The sequence below is a fragment of the Gopherus flavomarginatus genome, chromosome 2 (genome assembly GCF_025201925.1).
Source record: "Gopherus flavomarginatus isolate rGopFla2 chromosome 2, rGopFla2.mat.asm, whole genome shotgun sequence".
Taxonomy (NCBI): domain Eukaryota; kingdom Metazoa; phylum Chordata; order Testudines; family Testudinidae; genus Gopherus; species Gopherus flavomarginatus.
The window spans coordinates 272,675,079-272,687,363 of NC_066618.1; the positions used below are offsets into that span (position 1 = coordinate 272,675,079).

The window sequence follows — 12,285 nt, forward strand, 5'->3', positions numbered from 1 at the left end:
TCATTGCCTTCAATGGCCATATATCAGGCCCTAAGTTTTTTTAACCTAGAAACCTCTTTGATTATGCATTCTGAATGCTTTTGTAACTCAGCAGATGTCTGGACAGTTTAAATCCCTCATGAATATTTCACTCTCCAGTAAAAATCACCTAGAATTAAGCTAGAAAAAGATTATTTTCACTCTCCTCTGGTTTTTGGAGTCTTTCGTAGATAACACATTATAGATGTGCTGGGGATTACCAACATAACTTAAATCATTGGGAAAATGCACTTGATAACATAGCTAGTTTACAATACTCTACTGTGGATAGATATTTTGTAAGATGCTAATATTTTCTGATATCTAGTGCAGTGCTATAGCTGGAGAAAAAATATTTTTGAATAAGTAATAGTTGATGATAAGAACTGAGTCACTGGGGGCTCCATAACTTTGAAACCTGATATTAAGAGATATGTGTCCTAGTCTCCAAAAAACTGCACCATACATTCATGCTTTGGGGGGTTTATGCCAGTTTATTAAGCCTAAGGACAATTTACTCATTTTAGGGATGATTAATATCAATTTAATTGCTCTATTTATAAACTGAGTCCTATGTTTATTTGAGATACAAATTAACATAAATACAACTGGGGAAAAACAGATCAATTCAAAACGTAAAACTTCAATTAAGAAAAATCAAGATATATTCCTACTTTCTTCCATTGAATTCCACAATAAGATGCTAATAACTATCAATATTTATACTTCAAGAAAGTCTATTACCCATTTTTTTGCAATAGGATTCATACTCAATCCCCGCTATTATCATTAAACAGTTGAATATTACGATAGCCATTAACAGCAATATACAGTAATTAAATATTTTACAAGAAACCCAGCCAGGCCCAGAACAGTTGGGAGCAGCCATTACAGAGAAAATCTAGCTTTGTCTCTGTAGCCCTGGGCTGGAACATGCTTAGTCCCTCTGTGGAGAAGGTGTATGCGTAGTCCAGGCAGAAGCAGGAGCTGTGATGGAATTAAGCATGCTTAGTCGCTCTGTGGTGATATGACATGCACAGCCTGGTCAGCGCCAGTAGCTGTGAGAGGAAGGAACATGCTCAGTGAGGACAGAAAAGTTTTTATACCAGATTTTACTAAAATCCAAGGTGTCTCTACTGAGCAGGTCCAAACTATTACTTGGCCAACTTTAGACATATCCTCATGGGAATGGCAATATACACTTTCCTGGCATAAACATGACCCCCTGCCAAATTTCAAATCCCTACTCCTAGTTATAGGATTGCTACAGCTTTTCAAAGCAGAGGGTCAAATTTTGGTTTAAAAAAATGTATTTTTTCCCTAGCTTCATCCTCAGAGACAGCTGACTTATTTTCACTGAAAATTTTTCAAAAATATTTCAGTCTGAGGCCAATATCTGGTGAAAAATTTCAGTCCAAACAGTTAAAGTTGGTCAGAATTACAATGCCCTGAAAACTTGCTCTTATAATGCTGAGTCTCAGGTAACCTTAGTAACACTCAGCACTAGCAGCCCCACCTATAGTTTAAGATAATGGCAGTAACTATAGCTTTCCATTTTCTGTCCTTGGGTATCTGTTTGGTGTTCAAGTGTTTAAGAACAAGCAACATATGGAGAAACATAACTGGATGAGCGTATTTATTATTCAATTTCTCATGTAAATACATCTTTTTCTTCCAAGTAAAATAAATACAGCCAATTTGAGAATTACATTAGAAGGCAAAGCAGTGGTGGAAACATAAACCCTGAATACAGATTGTTGTAGTGGACCAAGAAAACATAACTCAAAATATTAGTGCATATATTTGTAGATACATAAACAATACCAACAGAAATACTTAAAATGCATCTTTTCAAGGCAAGACATTCTTCAACAAAAAGACTAAATAAATTGAACAATGATCAAAAATGTTATAAATTTAAAATGGACAAAAGTGATTCAAACGAAACATTCCATAAAATGAAAATCTATAATATAATCACAACACAGTATAGGAATCATATTTAGATATGCTTTTTCTGTGACTGCATTTTATGCAGGAAGCATATTCAGATAAGAATTTGTATTATTAATTAATTCTTATCTAAATATACTCCATACACAGTTATGTGATCATATCAAAGTTTTTCAAATCACATAAATGTTCCTTTGGGAATTCTTTGCCTGTTTCTGAAATTGATTATATTTCTGACTGTAATTCAACTTATTTTGAGTTTATCTGTTTAATATTTCATCTGAAGAACATTTGTTTTGGGAAGATTTATTATCTTCTAGTGTGTTAGCTGTTTTAGATATATACATTTGATCATTTATATATTTCCAGAATTCATGCATCAGTCTAGTTTTCTTATTTACTCACTTTTCACCAGCAGCTGAGCCTTCATCTGAGCACTCATAGTTATAGGGGCTGTTGAAACTTTTACTTTAGAAAACATTTTACTTGATCTACAATTATTGCTGATCCATCTCAGATGTATTATTTAATTGCTAATTTCAGTGTACTCCAATCAGTTTGTATAATATTTCAATAATATGTCTTGGGAAGTTGGACTACCTACATCTTCATGAAGTAGGTATGCCAAGCTTTTCTCCAGCCACTACTACCACAAGAAGAAAAATTATGAATAATGTCATCTTTGCTGAAAGGCTGTAATCTTTGGAATGAAACATAACTGCAAATTAACAGTGCACAGTGATGTGACACTACAGTGTGCAGTAGGAAGTGAACCTATTTTCCTTTGAGTCATTTCATTCTGCTTTAGAAAATAGTAGGCAGAATGAAATTACTCAGAGTGAACTTGGCCAGGATGTTATGGTTAATCCCTTACTGTTATGAAAAGTGTCATGGGATTTTTAAAGACTTCAAGGGATTAACTCTTCAGTTTTATTTTTCATATGAAAGACCATCATCTCCAGCACGACAACCCCAATACCCCAGTGGTCTACAGATTCAGCTTCAACTCAGGGTGGAAAGTACCACCTAGCATGCTGAATTACAAAGAGCACTTGCTGTAGCAGCCACAACGGGCACCTGTTAGAGGTCTCCCATAAAAGTGCTTATGTACTCCAACAATATTTAGCATTCGAGATCTGATGGGATCACAAGATGCTACTGACTGCAGAAATGGTATGGCTTGATTCTTTATCTTCCTGTTGCATTGTCCTTTCCCTTTTTCATTTATGGTAATTATTGTTAGTCACTATTTCTAGTAACACAACAATTTAGGATTACTCAGACCAATTAGAGAATGGACTGTTTAAACAGTTACCGCCTACACCTACCCCAGTATACTGGTAGAGAAATTGGAGCAATTTCCCCTTTCCTAAGAAGCAGGGAGTATCTGTATATATTCCACATGATTTATTTCCTGTTGTTCCTACGTTAGACTTGTGGTGGTGAGAGCACAGTGGTGTCACACTATTTAGAGTATAAGCAGCATAAATTAATTTCTGTATTATTCTAAAGCTAATGGGGAAAATTCGGCTCTAATTTATGCTGGAGTAAATCTGAAGTACTACAGCTCTACTAGATTCAAATTGGAGCAATTGGTCCTGATCAAGGGTTAAATTAATTTAAATGATGCCACAGCATTTACTGGAGTTACTCTATATTTACATCAGTTTAAACTAAAGCCAAATTTGGCCTATTATACTTTATTGACTAAAAGAGGACGTGTCCTCAGTTATTTCACTCTGGTTAGTACCGGATTCTCCTTCCTGAAACTGCCTTATTTCTTCTCCTTCATTGCCCATCACCTTTTATATATTTATCAGAAATGTGATGGTTACAAAAATATATGCTTATCCCTAAAATAATTAATAATTGAAGATTCAAGGGATGAGTGACATATATGAAAGCTCCAAAAAAGAAAGGAAATTATGCAAACCTAGGATAAGCTAAATTAGATGTATTTTAAGATGCCATCTGGTGGTTTTACATATAATGACATAGACTGCCAAACAAAAAGGACTTTTGAGTGAATCATAGAATATCAGGGTTGGAAGGGACCTCAGGAGGTCATCTAGTCCAAGCCCCTGCTCAAAGCAGGCCCAATACCCGGACAGATTTTTTGCCCCAGTTCCCTAATTAGCCGCCTCAAGGATTGAACTCAAAAACCTGGGTATAGCAGGCCAATGCTCAATAAATAGTAGTATCACAATTATCTGGCAGTTATTACTCTGTGATTACTGGTGGTATTATGAATAGAATAAAGGTAATTTCACAGAATTCAATGGTTTTGTGACACTGTACATCTGCACTGTTATCTATGCTCTGTGGTTTTATAGCTGTCTGTAAAAGTTTGTGGCTGTAGCTAAGCTTTCAAATTCATCTTTTTCCAACACATTGGATAGTCTATTGGAAACATCTTAGCTATTTTAGGCCCCCATTGACTTCCTTTGGATTTAAACACATGATTTTAAACATGTGCTTGACACCATTCCTGAAGAGCAATACTTTCTTGAATTGGGGCTGTTACCAGTCCACCTCTCTAGTGTAAATGGAAAAATTCTTAATGACTGGTGATGGAACATGAAGTTGGTGCTCAATGCCCTCACCCCCAATTGGAAGGCACCATTACATCTTCTGACCATTCACATCTCTCCTTTTTAAGCAAGGGTTGAATGGTGACAAGAAGAAAAGGGGGACTGCCATTGGCTAATCCCATTAAATCTAGGATTGAAGAATTGACTTCCACCCACCACCAATACAAAAGTGATGGAAAGCACCTTCTTCTGCACTCCAACTACACCATAAAAAGTTCTACCATTCTCCTTCCACTGTTTTGATTACATTTTGCCTCACCATATTCATGTCAATACAATTTTTTGATGCCACTGAGTTTCAGCTTGCATAGCTGAGGCGATATTGATAAAAAAAAAGGAACATATTCCATAGGTGCAGACTTACCAAATAATTGCACTGGCCTGGGGCAGTGCTAACTCTGTAAGTGATAATGGGCTATAAAGCACACTAGTTTGTATTGCGCAAAAGGTATGTGAATGCCTTGGTACAACTAGAATGCTCACTGTTAAGTACATATGAAATAATAGTGATATTAACAGGGACAAAGGAGTTGCTGTGTTCTTGCAACTAATCCATTTAAATTTGAGTTAAGGAAAGGAGATCTACCTTCTAATTCCTGAATCTATACTTTATTTATTTCCTTTCATCTCCCCTTAATTTCTGTGACTCTCCAGGGCTTTCACCACCTCTCAGAATTATTTATGCCATCAGAAAATCTAAAATTTGTTAATAATTTAATTATTCATGCATTTTCCAATTTGCAAAAAAAATAAAAACAAAAAACTGCCCACAAAACATAAAGGCATTCTATCCAGTTATACCAACCACAATGCGAGACCTCCTACCTAAAATCATCTTTCAATTTCTAGTCTTGCCACTTATGAACTGGCACTCTTCCTAAGTGCTTGAGAACTCGCATTTCTTTCCCAGAAGGTACCACATCTGGTTTCTTAGACCAAAGAAGTAAGTGCATTTTGGTGTTCAGGACTCTTTAAGAAGAAAGTCTGGTAGCAACTCCCACTTCCTTGTATTTAGGGAGCTCTAGTTCAACTGCATCTTCTGATCTCAACTGTGGCAATACGATCCAGGAAGTATTACTCCAGGTCCTGTGGGTAAGATTAATAGGTTCCAAGGCCAAAAAGGACCATTGTGATAATTCATTCTGACCTCCTGTATAACGCAGGCCATAAATAATATTGCCAGTCCTGATGAGACTCTTTAGATGGGTTGGCCAAATTATAGATCCATCACTATTGCCAAAGGTAAGCATGACATAAAAATTCATCTAAGCATTGGTTCATGGGGTATAACTATCAGAGCTGGAAAGGATATTATATGATAGCAAGACATGGGCAAAAGGAGATGAATATCCTTAGGGGTCTTATTAAACACTAAGTATTACAGATGAAAACATCAGCTTGCTCCACACATGTAGGACTCCTGTATTATTATTTATTATTGATTTTGATATAACCAGTAGTTAATATTTTCTGCAAAGCAGGAGCGCTACTGCAAACCAAATATAGTATCGGAGGGGAGAAATGGCTTTTGATCCCCTTTATCCTTTATGGTAGACTATGGCAGTCCTTACAGTCCTTTGTCAAGTTTTAAAAATCCTGTGAAACATTTGACTCTTTTATTCCATAAATTACATTTTTCATTCACACCTAAATTCTAATCTCAAATCAATAAAAAAAATCTAGAATCACAATTGATGTGTTTTAAGAACTCCTCTCAACAGAACAAATTGGAGATCTTATTTTCAAAGTAATTCAATCTCTCAGACCAATACAGTGTCTGCTGCAAATAGGATTTTCTATTTAATCCCCATTAAATTGGAAGCAGCGGCACTGTGTCCCGCATAATTGAATATCCAATCCCAATCTTCATCTCATATTTCTCTCTGAAGTTAGTTTAACCTGTTTGCCACATATCAGAAACTTTATATAATTCCCAGGCTTTTCTCCCTCTGTCTAGTGGTTAATTTGTGTTTGACTTAATGGTCCATTCATTTACGTACAAGATTAGTGGATAATATACATATGCACACACTTAAGTGACACACTCTAAGCAAAATATTAGTTCCTTGAAATAAGAGCCTTCTAATAAAGGTGGAGATAAATTGTACTCAGTATATATGGCAGAAGTTCTGCTTCAGTCCCACTGAAAAAATGGCCAAACTCTAGCTTCATTTTTTGCTCCTCTTTCACAAGTGCTCATGGGAAGAGCTGTAAAGAAAGGCAGAAAAAATATTTGCCCATGAGGAGGATGACTTATTACCCCAGGAACTGAAGTCTGGATGAACCCCAGTTTGATAATCTTTTTGTTAAGTTTATGGTAATTTGTCTTGATTTATTAAAAAAAAAAATCCAGCTGATTTGTCTTCTACAGGGTCATTTCACCATTTTACAGGATACTCTAAGGCAGTCTCTTAAATAGAGGAGACTACCTTGCCTTGTGAACCTTTCATTCTGGTCAGTCCTTCAGCGAGAGTGCCAACTCCTATACAAGAACTTCTATTATAGGTGAAGCTAGTGGCACCATCTTTAGTCAAGGTGGCCTCACGCTTTTAGTGTATTGTTTAAAATCTTATGTTTTCTTGTTTATTGAGATTTAAAATAGATTTTAAAAGCTAAATATTCTGAGAACCATTTGCAAAAATGGCATATGTGTTGAGATATTATGTATCTGTTTATTTGTATTAACTCTTATTTTATTTTTCTTTTGCTATGATCTATTAAAGACATGTTGCAGCTGTAAGTTGTTTGTCTTATCTGAAGTAGAATAAGCCTTAAAATATTTCACCAAAAATATCTATTTTTAGGGCCACTATTAAGTGACCTAATTCACCATCCAAGGCATGGCTGGGGAGAGGTGAAAATGCAGAAACAAGCCAATACTTTTCTGGGACCACTTATTAAAAAAAAATGTGTTCCTCTCTTCCTTCAGCCACTACCACAGCTTTCTGGAGATCTTTCATGTGGCTCTTTGGTAACGGGGTACTCCTCAATCAGTTGAGATATCAGAAGAGGAGATGAAGCCTTTAAAACTGTATGTCCCACCACCACCATCAAGCTTCAAAATTAACTGATATTGTATCAGAAGAGCAGCAGAAAGATTTTCTTTTAAAAATAAACTGCAGAGGGTAGAGAGGAGGAAGATCTAATAACCAGTTTCTTATTTCAGCACCTATCCTCATAGTCTGATATTTCTTCCAACTGTGAGGAGGATTATGCCAAGGGGATGAGGATGGTTGTGGAGGTTTTGGATTAGGCTAATATCTTTTCTTTATGATGCGTCTCTTGCAGGCCATAGTCCACTGTCATGGCCTCTGTAGTGGAGAGATGAAGGGATAAAATTTACATGCAGTTCCATGGAAGTGAGAGATGATTGTAGCTTCTGTTTGGAACTGTAAAGTGCAAGAGATTAATAATCTCCTTAATCCAATGGTGATGATACTCGTTCACTAGTGAGTAAGAACTGTCAAGTGGGAGCATAGCCTTCTTTGGAATTGGGCAATTTATATGGGAGTGAATGCTGGAGAGACATAGGAGGTTTTTCTTTGAGCTGGAGCATAGTAGTTTACAGATGAACTTTGCAGCATCCCTTGAAAACCCTTACTCAGGCACCGGTTTGAGAGCTGTGACCCTTCAAATGGGAATATGGGAGAATGGGTAGGTTTAGAGTGTTAACAAGGGATGTTTCAGGGGAAACAAATGAAAAATTCCTCTATAGTAAAGTTGTGGAAGTTTAGGTTGTACTTTTGCTTTAGAGCATTAGGATGCAAACACCTATTTGAACCCATCTCTTGTTGGCTGGCAAAAGCTTGTGGAGATATTATGAGAGAGAGCTTGGAGAATTTGATGGAGATTGTTAGTGCCTCCATTTGGAAGAAGAAGTGACTACAAACCAAATCTCAGTATGGAAAATCTTCCTAGTTATTATTCTGTCTCTGATCTTTCTTTTATGAAAAGATGACCAAAAGAATGTGGCATATCCATTCTTGAGCTATCTAAATTCCTCCCAGTTCCTTGAACCCTTTCAGTCCCAGGTACAGCAGAGAACATGATGATTATGTTCACCAATCTCCTTTTGGACATGAGATGACTTCATTTGTCCAGAGTGATGTTTTAGATAACAGTATCTTAGTTACTGCTAGTGGCAAGATGTTGCTGGCATGTCTATCGACCTGTCAGCATTAGACAGGATTACATTGAAGTGGCTCTATTCTTCCTTATTAAAGGACCAAAAGATCAGCACAGAGCAATTGTTCTTTCCTCAAAGATTTGCTCAAGACGAGAATTACAAGGTTTTTGTATTCTTTCACCTCTTTTATTTATTGTACACTTCAGGACACTACATGAGAAAATAAAATGTCCTGAAGTGGAATGCCATCATTGTGCTCCATTATTCCCTTTTATTAGAGACAGATAGCATGACTAATTGCTTTCCCTAGTATCAGGACTACAGATGTGCCCAAATCTGAGTAGCTAACTGAACCTCAGGCTGGATACAAGAGTTAAAGATGGTGACAAGAATGCTTTTTACTCCCATCTTTGTCTACCCAGGAGATTTTGTCATCTTTTTTTTTTTTAATCTTGGTTATTGTGACCTCCAGCCTAGATTACTTCAATGTGATCTCTGGGTTGCTACTACTTGACCACCTGGAAACTTCAGCTTGGACTTCAGTAGTTCAATTCTGTCTACATATTGAGTAGTTTTCATACTTGGAACACTGTGGCTTTGAGTTTACTTTAAGTGCAATTTAAGATACTAATTTTGACCAATAAAACTCTTTATGTTCAGAGTGACAAAGAGTCCTGTGGCACTTTATATACTATAAGACGTATTGGAGCATGAGCTTCTGTGGGTGAATACCCACTTCGTCAGACTTTAGACAACACCTTTCTCTCTCTCTGCATGTGCTTACTTGAGAGCTGTGATGATTGATTCACTGTTCATATATTTGTACTTCCAGAGCTTGTGGCAGAGTACTTTCGGTTGAAAAACCTGACCACCTGGACCTGTTAGTTTCAAACACATCCATTTTAATATCATTGTCAAGCACAGTGTGAATGTGTCCTTCAGGGCAAAGCCTATCTATTTACCTGCCATGCTGGGGTTGATTGGGGCAGGTCCTGGCTCTTTTCATGATAGGATGTGGATTTCATTTGGTATCATTATGTCGATGTAGTTAGATTGTGAGATGTGTTTCTAAATAGGTTCTTATACCATACTCACCACCATAGTATAAAACTCCCTTCTAGCAGTGCATTAAGCAATGTGACTACACATCTGTCACATACTGTTCATTCTCTCATCCTTGCCTCAGAGTGAGAAGTGTGCACACTGAAAGGTCTTCTTTAAGTGGGGCTGTAGCTTTTTGGTTTTGTTTTTTTTTTAAATATACATGTTATGTACTTACGCTAGAGAAGGTAAGGTCAAACAAATGCACCTTCCACTTGCAGTGAAAGCTAATGATAGGTCTTAGGTCCCTGGGTTTCATAGCTCTCATGTTGCATTTTTAATGTTTTACTAGGAAACGTTAAACTAACTATAAATTTTAAATAACAAAAACTGGATCAGTTCAAGTGTTAAAATACAATGTGAAGTTTACTCTGCTACTTCCCTGACATTTTCAAAACCCCGGAAAGCAACACATTCTCTCAGAAAACATGAAACATTATTTAAACAGCAATAAAATGTTTTTCCCCCTCCTAAATCATAAACAGCTGATTCACATATACAATACAGACACTATTTCGTATTTTAAACTTGCCACGCTGTTAGTAGGCTTCCTAGTAGCAGACTTTATACAGGGTGCAAAGGTTGGGGTAATTAGGTTGATAACTCACCTTTAATTCACCCGTACAGTTCCTAGTGCACAATATGGCCTTTAGTGTGCTGGCCTTTTTGAATGTTGTCAAGATGCCAGTTCATATTATAAATTGTCTTTTTGCTTTTGCTATCAGTGTGAAGTGAGTGACAATAGATTTTCACCACTGTGAGGGCAAGTGCTTGTGTCTTATGTTACTGAATACTGTGTTGTACTTAATACATTTGGGAATATACAGTAAAAGTGGCTTTAGTTGGTCAACCCAGCGTGTGACCTATCTTCCCCAATGAAGGAGAAAATTTTGCCCTTGTCTTCAGTTGCACTTCATGGACAGTTGTGCTGAGAAATCGAAGAGCATAATTTGGCTTTATGGTTGCTGTCCAAAACAGAGATGAAAATGAAAAATACTGTATTCGAAAAAAGAACAAACTTTTTATTTACTCTTCATTTCATCTTCCTTCATTTCATCTGTATGTGATGTATTCTGTATTAAAAGCTCAAGCACCATTTACCCACTTGGCAATAAGTTTAATTAACATCATTATGCACATATTGTGCAAATACAGTCACAACAAAGCAGACTTCACTGTCATTCGCTATTATTCATCTAATTCAGTTCTGTTGCAGACATCCACATAAAGTGGCTTCTCCAGTTAAGTATATCCTAATTAAGGCCCCTATCTTGCAAAGGGGATAACTTTACCCATGCCTGAGGCTATACTGCTACATGGGGTATGCTGCTGTACTAGAAAATGTTAGATGTGATTTAATCACTGGCTTGGACTTACCTTTAAATTATATAGATGTCCACTATTCACAAGATCAGGACCACCTTGTGCTAGGTGACATGCAAACGTATGAGGAAAACAGACCTTGTCTTAAAGGTCAAAGGGTAAGAAAAAGCAATACAACATACAAAAATCAGAGAGGTAGCCATGTTAGTCTGGATCTGTAAAAGCAGCAAAGAGTCCCGTATTCATCTGTTAGTCTATAAGGTGCCACAGGATTCTTTGCTGCTTTAACATACAAGAAATAGATCAGGGTGAAGATTGGCATATCCTCTTCAATTCAGTGTATTATTTTTGCTGGGAATGGGTAGGTGGAAAAGTAGGGAATAAGAAGAGAAGAGTGAAAGTAGGGTAGAGAAGGAAGAAAGAATTGAAGGTGATATAAATAGGTTTAAGAAGGAGGGTGAGACTCTGACTGGAGCAGATACCCACAGTGTGATAAGCTGTATATTATCTATTTTGTGGTGACAATATAAGCTCTTCAGGCATTAATGTAGCAAATGTCCATATTTCAATGGGTAATGATTAGCATACAACTACCACAGAAATCACTTATTCTGAGCATATAGGAAAATGGAGGTAATTTCAGATTGTTTTGTGTGTTAAATATTGTCACTCATGACATATCTGTCTCCTTACTGAATCATGGATGTTGTGAGGGGAAGAAAGGCCACAAACTGTGTGTTGGGAAATAACCTATTGTTTTTATATGGGGCAGAAGAGATGGCAAAAGCTGAAACCTTGAAACCAGGGCCTTATAAAATAATATGGAATATCTCTCTTGAATGTGAGCAACAATTTGAAAAGCTAAAGGGAAGACAGTAGATTGCCAGTACTGGACAGAGAGCTTTATCTAAAAATGGCAATATTCTAAATTATGTGAAGAAGTAGATGGTTCATACATAGCTCATTCTCATGACCCACAGTTATTACTCTTCATCTTGAAAAATTCTCTGTGCCTGAGATACATGGTGATGGGTGGCACACACCTCAGAGGCACACCAACTGCCATGATCAGACTTGAGGTCCATCTAGTCCAGTATTCTTTTTCCAACTGTGTGCAGTACCAGATTAATTAGAGGATGAGCAAAAAGCAGAATCCCACATAGGAGGAAATTG

At 36.8% G+C, this 12,285-nt stretch overlaps 1 protein-coding gene across 4 annotated transcripts in view; it reads right to left on the bottom strand.

The window, feature by feature from the left end:
- CSMD3 (CUB and Sushi multiple domains 3) overlaps positions 1 to 12,285 on the bottom strand; it is a 1,198,342-nt gene that overhangs the window by 973,275 nt on the left and 212,782 nt on the right. The gene's annotated exons all lie outside the window — the stretch shown is intronic.